Below are 10,178 nucleotides of genomic sequence, written 5' to 3' on the forward strand. Positions count from 1 at the left end.
CTTAGATTGACTTGAACATAATCCCTTCAACTACAATGTATAATTGGTTCATTTGGATATTCATCCTTGAAAAGGTGATAGATTGCAAACTACAATCTTAGATAGACAACATATTTTACAAGACTTGCAACACTGCCTACAGGTTGTGTCAGTCAGTGGGAGCTAGTATATTTGCAAATGTAAAAATGGATCTCAAATGGCAAGACAATGACAATGGGTTATACCCAAAGAGAACAATCTTCTCGCTGTCGTTGTGCCAAGATTTGTTCGATCCTACTGTCTATCAGAACTTACATAAATTAGAATGTATGTATTATGATTGTCAAGATAGTTTTCTATTAATAGAAGTCTTGAGGAAATCATCTACATGGAACATCCTAATGAGTATGTAATAAAGGGCAAGAAACACATGATTGGAAGCTAATGAAGACCTTTATGGTCTTAGGCATGCATCTAAATCAGAGTATGTGTTTTAGCGAGATTGTCAAATGTATGGAATTTGACATGTGCCCTTAAGCGTGTTGTAAGCACAATGAAGTTGAAAGTGCATTGAATATGATATTATTGGTACTCTACGATGATGAAATCTATAAAAGTTGCAAACAACTAAGATTGGCATCTAGCGTAGGAAACTGGTTGTCTACCCAGTTTAAGATAAAGGATTTAAGAGAAACTAATTACATTCTAAGCATCTAATTCTTTAAGATTGCTAGAAAGAATGTTGAGATTCTCTTAGGAATCCTATATCTATACATAGCTTGGAACATTTTAGAATTAAAATTTCCATGCAAAGGTTTCCACCTTTCAAAATGGAATTGTCTTGTCTCTAGTCAAGTGTCGTTTGACGCTTAGTGAGAACAAGAATTATGAGACTAGTTCTGCAGATAGATGTCTCATGTATGCTATGATGTGTACTAAGTTTGATATTAGTTGTGCTTTAGCATAGCAAGTATGTATCATATTGACCATGGCAAAGGACTTTGATTGAGGTAATGAATATACCATAGTACTTGAGAAAGACTAATCGCTATATTCTAGTTTACCAGTCATTCATGTAATGTCCTTAGGGTTACACTGGCTAAGTCTTATGACTAATCAGTGATCGAGTAAGTCATCCTCAGTTTATGTGTTTACATTAGGAGTATACTCCTAGTAGCTTTGATCGTAAGTTTGAGTATACCTATGAGTATTTTTACTCTAGCAAAGGCTAACTCAAGAGGAACACGAGATCATAAGCTAAGCAATCACATAAAGAGATGAAATTAATTAAAGATCAAGAACGCAGCAAAGACATAGTGACACAAAAGATATTATCAGAGAACAACCAAGCAGATTTTTCACAGAAAAATGCCATTGTGGCAACATGTTTCAAACATGATGTGAAATGAATGGTAGTTCGATATATCTAGCTCCAATACCTGCTTTGTGTATAAGTGGGAGAGTTTTTGGCAGTGGGTATGCTCGAAGGCATGTTTTGAGTATAAGTGGGAGATTTTTGGGTTTAGTATACTGAAAAGCATGTTTCGAGCAAATTCGCACGAATAGGAATTTTGCTTGTATACGAAAAAACTCTACAATCCACTTTTAACCCGATTCAGTATTATTCGAGCAGTTTGCACGAATAGAATCAGTATATTATTACATTGTGTTTACTTTTGCGTTTATAAGATATTTTATAAATATTTAAATGCATAAGAAGTAAACAAAGCCTAAGTCTTTTGCTTAGTAGACTGGTTGTGGGCGTCGTCCACTTTAAGGTAACTACAGTCGGTTCTTTGCAATGCTTTGCAAAAGAAAAAAAAGAATTTCACAACCTAGATAGGCTTTGGCTACCTATCGTGAAAGGTTGCAATGTCAGTCCGATTATTTCCAAGCCTTATTGAAATAAGATGACGTTGGTGTGGTATAGCACTGAATGGATCTAACAGCAAGACGTGTCTTTATGCTATCTACTGAAAGACGGTGTCTTGATAAATATCTAGTTCTTAATCAATGTACGTTAGCACTGAGCATACGATATTGAGTATCTACTACTTTGACTTACCAAAGGTGCGGGTTTTTCGTCACCCAACGATCCAGGTATATTGGGTAGTGGTGATCATTATCTAGCGGTGCTAGGATTGCTATTATGTTGAATCACGCACGAGGTGAGTCTCGTTTGATAATGTCCTCAAGAGGAGCTTGAACAAGGTTTTATTATTCGGAAACTGGCCAGTTGGAGTTTTATTACTCTATGAATAATAAATAAGTGTTTCTTGCTAAGTCTACTCTTGGAATTAATAAGATGTTAATTAATTAAGTCCATAGCAGACTTTAATTAATTAATGGACATTTCTATCTTAAGCGCGGGAAATAAATAATAAATAAAGTGGAAACCCGGATTACTTGTAATTTCGGATTTGGATGGGGAGTTCAATATTACGTCTGTAGTGGCTGCTCGTAATATTCCAATATAAGCTTATATTAAATTGTGGGTTCAATTTAATTAGGAAAAAGCTATTTGGGTGAGCCCATATCCAAAGCCTTCCATAGATCCCTCACTGGGCCCCAATATGAACTATTATAAATAGGAGAATAAATGAGACAGAAATTATTATTAATTTCATTATGAAATTTCGTCCACCCTCATATTTTGAGGGAGAAACGATTTTCTTGAAGAATTCTCCTCCGTGAGTTCTTCAGCTCCTCCGTGAGAAAGTTCTGTCTTCTTTATTCGAGTCCTAGTGTTTCGATAAGATCAGCCCACACTGATTTCGGAATACAGTTCGGGACACCAGTCAGAAGATCCGTGGTCTAGTATTGAAGATCATCGTGGAGAAGGCGCAAGCAATCGACGTTTCTTTGGAGAATCAACGAGGTAAATTGGCTAACTCCGTAGTATGCATGTTTTAGGATTTATTTGTTCTAAAGCATGTTAATAATTCAAGTTGCGAGCATGATACATGTGATAATTACGCGAATAGATTTTGTCTAAATAATCTGCTAAATAGATCCGTATTATGTGATCCGTTAGAACGCACACTTCCGCTGCCAGCCCCTTCAACTAGGAGATATGTTCTCCTACATGCGAAACATGTCCAACACTTGGGACAATCGATGGGCGGAGCAACAGCAAAAGAACGCCTTCAACCGCCAAGGATAGGTGGTGCAAGGTGATTAGCGGACGGCGGAACAAGACTTTGGGGAGCGTCAAAGGCTAGAAGATGTTCATCAACGTCAACAAATCACCGAGCTCCAAAGGATTGCCGCCGAGGCTCACGAGGAGCGCCAAACCATGAGTGGCGACATCACCTATCTCATTGGCGCTTTCGCCGACCTCAATGCTCGCTTCCCTCCTCCTCAAGAATGAAGTCAAGCTCATGACTTTAAATGAGTACTTGTATCATTAGTTGTTCTTTTTTAAGACAATTTTTATTTTTATTTTTTAACATCTTTTTAAGTTGTTTTTGGTTTTATTTTCGTTTTTCTGTTTTATTGGAATTTTTCGCAGGTTCTGGACTCTTCACAGAGACCGCTTGCGCTTGCGCAGCGGCCCGCTGGGAACACACAGAAAGTTTTTGGACTCCACCCAGCGACCGCTGGCGACTGCGCAGCGGCCCGCTGGCCAAACACAGTGTTCCAGCCGCGAATTTTTGAATTTTCGCCCGTCCAACCTCTACGCGAAAAATTTCAAGGTATCTTTATTGCTTTCTTTAGTTTACTAACGTCCCTACCTACTCTACAAACTTATTTTACACTTTGTTGTAAATAAGTTTGGGGGGGATGAAGTGGTGGACCGTGAGCTTAGGGTTTTGTTTTTGTTTTTGAAAATTCCCGAAGGTGAATCCTTGTCATGAACTTAGCATGAACAACTTAGAAACACGCATGCTTAGGGACACATTAGACCGATTTTCCAATGATATAAAGTTCTTTCATCTCTGATTAAGTACGGCTTGACGTTTTGATATGATGGTTTGGTAAAAGGTGCATAATTAGTGAATTGTTTGTTCACCTTGAATCATGCTTTTGCCCTTGTGAGATTTGAGCCTTAATTTCTTTCATATGTAATTTATCTGTATGCATGTATGTGTTTCTAGAACTTGCTCCTAGTCTGCCTAAGTTTACATAGTGTTTAAGTTGATTTAGGAGGATGTTAGGCCTTCTTTTCATACCTACTTTTATATCCAAAATTTATGACCCTTTAAAAGAAAAAAATTCTTTATCCATTTGGAGCCAATTTTGAGCATTTAAACCTATTCCTTGGAAGCCAAATCAATTGGGACAATTCCTTGGGTTAGTATAGTTTTTACTTTATCTTTTGTAAAGGAATTGGAGAGATATGGGGAAATTGTGAAAAGTAGAAAGTAGTGTACTTAATGTTATAAAAGTGCATGTTGTGAAATAGAAAAATTCAAAGTGTGCTTGATCTAGAAATGATAGAAAAAAAATAGAAAGAAAGGTTGTCAAGAAAAAGAAAGAATATTAAAGGTTTGGGAAAGTGAGTTGAAGGATGAATAATTGTCAAAAGTGTCTTGGGTTTATAAGAAAAGTGGAGTCTATTTTACTCTACTTAGGATTTTTATTTTAGCCACTTTTTAGCCAAATACTCCTCACCTACAAAAGAGCCTACGTTACAACCAAATAATAAAGACCTTTCGGACTTTTGATACTTAATCACATCTAGTAGAGGAGGGATTAGACTTTGAGAAAGTCTATGGTAAACTTTGCATGATGCATGATTTGAGTGTTTAAATACTTTACCTTATACACTTTGAGAGTGAGAGAACACTTCCAATCTTTGGAAGTTTGCCACATGTGAGTGCATGAATTCAAGGTGTTCCACGAGTTAGTAATGAAAGTGCACTAAGCCTTGCTTGATTTGATTGCGTTAATACATGATTGATCTATCTTTTTCATATTTTGAGGCAATTATGACGTCTAGTCCTTGTGCATTCCGTGCGTCTATTCTTGTGTCTTCTATGTTTTGTTCGAGGATAAACAAAAATGTAAGTTTGGGAGAGTTGATACGCTCGGATTTTGCGCGGTTTTAAGGCCATCTTTTGGTCCATTTTCAATGTCAAAGTTGCATTACATGTCCATTATTTGCATACTTAATCTATTTTGGTATTTTGACATGTTTTGTGAGAAATGTGCATATTTGAGCCTAAAAACGGAGTCAAAACGCGAAGTTGGAAATTTGGAGCTGTTCTGCTGTCCAGCGGTCCGCTGCAACACAGCCGGCGAGCGCTAAGTTAGTAGCGGCCCGCTCCGGGAAAGTTGTGCATAAAGTCAAGACACGCCCAGCGACCGCTGGAAAATGCGTGGCGACCGCTACCGAGAGTCCAGAGAGTTACGGGATGATGGCTAGCGACCGCTGAAATAAGTGCAGCGGCCCGCCAGCCAAGAGTCAGAAGCCTCGGACCAACCCACAGCGACCGCTGGGAAAAAGCACCGAGAAGGATTTGTCCTACTTTCTCTCCAAGATTTACCATATTTTGCCATCATTTTCCTTATATGATGAGGGACGATTTTTCCCCTATAAATAGCCCCAAAGCTTCATCAAAAATAGATCTTCTTTTTGCCAAATATTTCTAGAGATTAAAAGTTAGAGTGCTTCATTGTGCATGGAGTTGAAGAAGGATTCAAGATCATCAAGGCTGCAAGGATTCAACATTTGGGTTTTATTGCTTTAGTTCTTATGTTTTCATTGTCTTCCCTTCAATCTATATTTTAGCTTATTCTATCATGTGTAACTAAACTCATAGAATTTTAGGGATGTGTTAGTAACTTTTATTGGTTTATACAATTCCTATTTCTATTTAACATCCGTTTGTTCTTACTTTGTTTCTTCGTTAAGTTAATGGATAATGCTTCACGCTTGGGTGACACATTCGATGATGATTTAATATAACTTGCTACATAATCGTGAGATGGGGTTGGCGAGTTAGATCAACTTAATAGACACTTCAATTAGCTTCCTTTAAAACGGCACTGTTAATTGAGAGTGAGGACTTTTCAAGGGTCTTAGGAGCTTTTAGGAGTTACGTATTTAGGATTGACAACCCTAATGTTTGTAATCAACGTTTGCATCGCATGAGCATAACCTAGGTGACTCGTTCTATCAAAGTAAGAACTGTGCTAGGGTGTTGTAGTTGGAATTTGTATAACCATAACTGTGAACACACATCCCTGGAATTCCCTTATCTCTATAGTTTTATCTCTGTGTTTATTTGCAATTAGTTGTTTCTTTGCTTTCAATAGTTCTTTGTTTTCAAAAATCTCCAAAACTTTTGGTTTTCCAAATAGTATTTGAGTTTTAGTAGAAGATAGACAGTCTCTGTTTGTTTTCCCCGTGATCGATATCCGGTACTAACTATTTTGCTATACTATCCCTACGCTGAATACTTACAGGTGTTTATAGTGCTAATAAAAAGTGCATCAGTGTGTAATAATTGAAGTGAGGTAGTGGTTGTTGGAGTGTGTAATAATTGAAGTGAGGTAGTGGAAAGTGGGACCCTTTTGACTTTTTGTATGTAAAGGTGTTTCTTTTGTTTTATTTTTACGAAAATAATGGCATTTGAGTGTAAATTTCTTTAACAACGAGGTTAAATTTTATGTCCAAATATGGTAAATTCTAAATGAGACTCTTAAATTGGGACGAACGAAAATGGTAAAATAAGACTCTTAAATTGGGACGAACGAAAATGGTAAAATAAGACTCTTAAACTGGGACGGAGGGAGTATATGATTTTGGTTGCCAACTTTGATACTACATATAGAAAATCTTAAGATGGTAGACCAGTTGCTCTGTTCATCTGCATAAAGCATCATGACCAAACAATTGTGTTTGGTGCGGCATTGTTATACGACGAAACAATTGAAACTTTTGAATGGTTATTTAATGCATTTGAAAGATGAGTATTTTTTTCATTTTTTTCATTTTTTCATCAAGGAGGATCAACGATGAGCCCCCATCTACCCCCGAAGTGACTCGGACCCCCGACTTATAGGTCAGAGGTGAAGCGTCTTACCACCGAGACGCGCTTCGTTGTCTGGTTAGGTACAAACAAGTAAACTGTCACCCCCAAACATGAGTACAAGTAAGTAAACTGTCACCCCTAAGGGAAATTAACCCCCAAACTGTCACCCCCAGGGGTCGAACTCGTGACCTCCAGGATAGACGCTGTATCTAAGCGCCCTTTACCGCTAGGCCAAGGGGCTTGGATTTGAAAGATGAGTACTTCTTTATTAATGGTTTTGTATTTCTTAATTGTTGGGTGTTTTTTAAGCTATTAGACTGGAGTGTATATGTACTGTTTTATGATATGATATTAGATGTATCAGAATTGAGTCTTTCACCGGTGAAGAGAGGAGAACCAGTAATTGTAAACGTGATTTCTTGATTTTTGTAGATAATTTAGTCTTTTATTTTTATTTGTAAAGAATGTCCACGTGTCTGTTTTCTATTAGACATAGTTTAGTAGCTTGGTGAAATTATCCTAAGAAAAATAATTAGTTGTGTTAATTATCTTAACTAAATGTGATAAATAATCTATTAGGATGTTTGGTGGGTTTTAGAAAAAGATCAGTTTTATTTTTACGCTTTTTGATAGAGTTTCCTAGATAATAGATTAAAGTAGGTAATTATTACAATATTATCCTTTAAATAATTAGACGACATTAATTTTCTTAAAATCGTACATTTAATTAACTTTCATTTTAATTAGGGTTATCTTTAAATTTTGAGAAAAGACGTGTTATCTCTCTCCTACCGCTCCATTACTCCACTCTCTCATCTCTCATCTCTATCTCTCAAGTCTCCATTACTCATTCATCATTTCACTTCTCAAGTGTTTCAGCCATATTAATTCACTCTCTCCACGTTTAGTTCATGAAGCATGTATCCATCTTTAAGTTTTCTATAAATAAGACTCCTCTCATTTGCCTAATTTAGGCAGTCCAACAAAAATTGCAACAGGAGGTATACAAAATTTGTAGTGGTTGTTTCGTGCATTAGTTTTGTTCCTTCTTTACCGTGCAAAATTTGTATTGTTTGTTTTTTGCATTAATCGGTTTTTCTCGTTGTTGATTAGGCATGGCTGAGCATCAAGGTTCAAAATGGAAGGTACAAGATTATGCGTGACACTCCATCACAAATTTATTAATCAATCGCAAAGTGGTCATCTTGATTTACTCATATACTGCATTATTTCACGAGATCAAGGTTTAATAGTAATATTTGACATTGGGTATAATATTTAATGCAGTGATTTTATATTGGGTTTTTTCCACTCTAATTGATTTGAATGTAAACTTATGGACTATATTCAGTTGGAGTCGCAGATAATGGGCTGCTACTCAATTCAATTAGTAATTAGGGCTGGCAAAATATACCGAAATACCGCACTTACCGTACTGAAAAAATACCAAAAATACCGCATTTTCGGTATACCGCATTTTTCGGTACGGTATGATACCTTACCGTTAGATTAAGGTACGACAAAGGTATGAATTTTGCATATACCACGGTATACCGCATCATACCGCAATTACGGTATATACCGCAAAATTGCGGTATATACCGTTAATAATTATATATATTTAATATATTTATTATTTATAAAATTATAATACTTAATATATTTATTATTTATAAATCAAACAAGTATGATTTGTGGTATACCGCGGTATACCGTACCGCCGCAATGTCGGTAAGGTAAAGGTTTTCAAATATTGACATACCGAAAAATTCGGTAAGGTATAGGTATGACATTTTCTCATACCGCAATTTGCGGTACGGTATGCGGTATGACATTTTCAGTGCGGTATACCGTACCGTGCCACCCCTACTAGTAATCATGATGAAGGGGAAAAAGACCAAAATTCAATTGATAATGAGAAACATAAAATCTGAACTCCCATAATAATGATAATAACATATAATATACATGGACTTTTTTTAGGATTTGCTTCTAAGGAGTGTTTTGTAAGATTTCTTGTACATTGCTTAAGTCTCGAGAGAGCTCCCCTTTTTTTTGAAAACAATATTTCTGCTGGTTCTCATTGTTGCTAACTAGGGTCCATTGAAACATTGTTTGTTCGTTATTTGCTAACTAGGGTCCATTGAAACATTGTTTGTTCGTTATAAGATTGTATTTTGTTGCCAAAGCCTCAGTTATCACGTGTATTGATATCAAAGTTCGTATCTTTGCATTTTGTATTAGTAAATACTACTTGCTTTGTAGTTTTGTAGTAATTGACTATATAGATTTATTTTGATATGGTTTCGATATTATCTTCTCCACATGTGGTAGTGATATGGGGCGTAACAAGCTTAGGAGTGAAAAGACAAGACGTGGCTAGTCTTATAGTGAAGAAAAAGTCCTACTAGCTTCTTTGAAGGACATAATAGGGCAAGGATGGAAATCGGAAAATGGTATCAGAAACGGATACCTCTTCAAACTGAAGATGCTTTGAAACGGGACTTCCCCAACACTGGTTTAAGGGCTACCCCACACATATCATCAAAAATTACTACGTTGAAGAGGAGTTATTCCTCGCTGTGAATATTCTTAGTCGTAGCGGGATTGGATTCAATCTCAATGGCGATCGTAGGATCGAGTGTGAGGACGAACAATGGGAGCAAATCATCAAGGTATTGATAATACCAAGGTGTTTATTTATTCATTTTCGATTATTAATTTGTTCCACTAAATTACGATGAGAAACCAGAATATATTTATGGGTTTGATGTGAATTATCATATTCACTTTGTGTGAGTAATAAGCGTGCCACAAAGATTATTTATTTATGTTTTATTATTACTTTGTTTGACTATCATCATACAATTAATTTATATAAAATATATTTTCGGACGTGAGTTTTTTAGATTTATTTATAATATTATCTTTACTATATTTTGTTATTATTTGTGAAGAACTTGAGAAAAGAAAGAAGATAGAATGAAGCTAAGAACTTGAGAGAAAATGAGAAAACTGTAAAATGCAAATCTTATTCAATGAGAAAAATGAACTTTCGATGATACTTCTCTTACTCAGCTGAGTTTTACACAATATACCATCTTCTACTAACTGCCTCAAACGGCCTAAATAAATGAGAGAATGCAAACAGAATTTGCAAAACCTTCAACGGCTAGTTCATTCTTTGAACTCTCTTTCTTCTTTTCTTCAATTGGGTTG

At 36.1% G+C, this 10,178-nt stretch overlaps 1 long non-coding RNA gene across 1 annotated transcript; it reads left to right on the top strand.

Annotated features, from left to right (window-relative positions):
* The first annotated feature begins 7,767 nt into the window (after positions 1–7,767).
* Positions 7,768–9,854, top strand: LOC121755250. Its single transcript, XR_006040679.1, has 3 exons — positions 7,768–7,960; positions 8,073–8,104; positions 9,294–9,854. It is a non-coding gene; the product is annotated as an uncharacterized LOC121755250 (long non-coding RNA).
* Positions 9,855–10,178: the final 324 nt, after the last annotated feature.

Source organism: Salvia splendens, chromosome 11 (genome assembly GCF_004379255.2).
Source record: "Salvia splendens isolate huo1 chromosome 11, SspV2, whole genome shotgun sequence".
Classification (NCBI taxonomy): domain Eukaryota; kingdom Viridiplantae; phylum Streptophyta; class Magnoliopsida; order Lamiales; family Lamiaceae; genus Salvia; species Salvia splendens.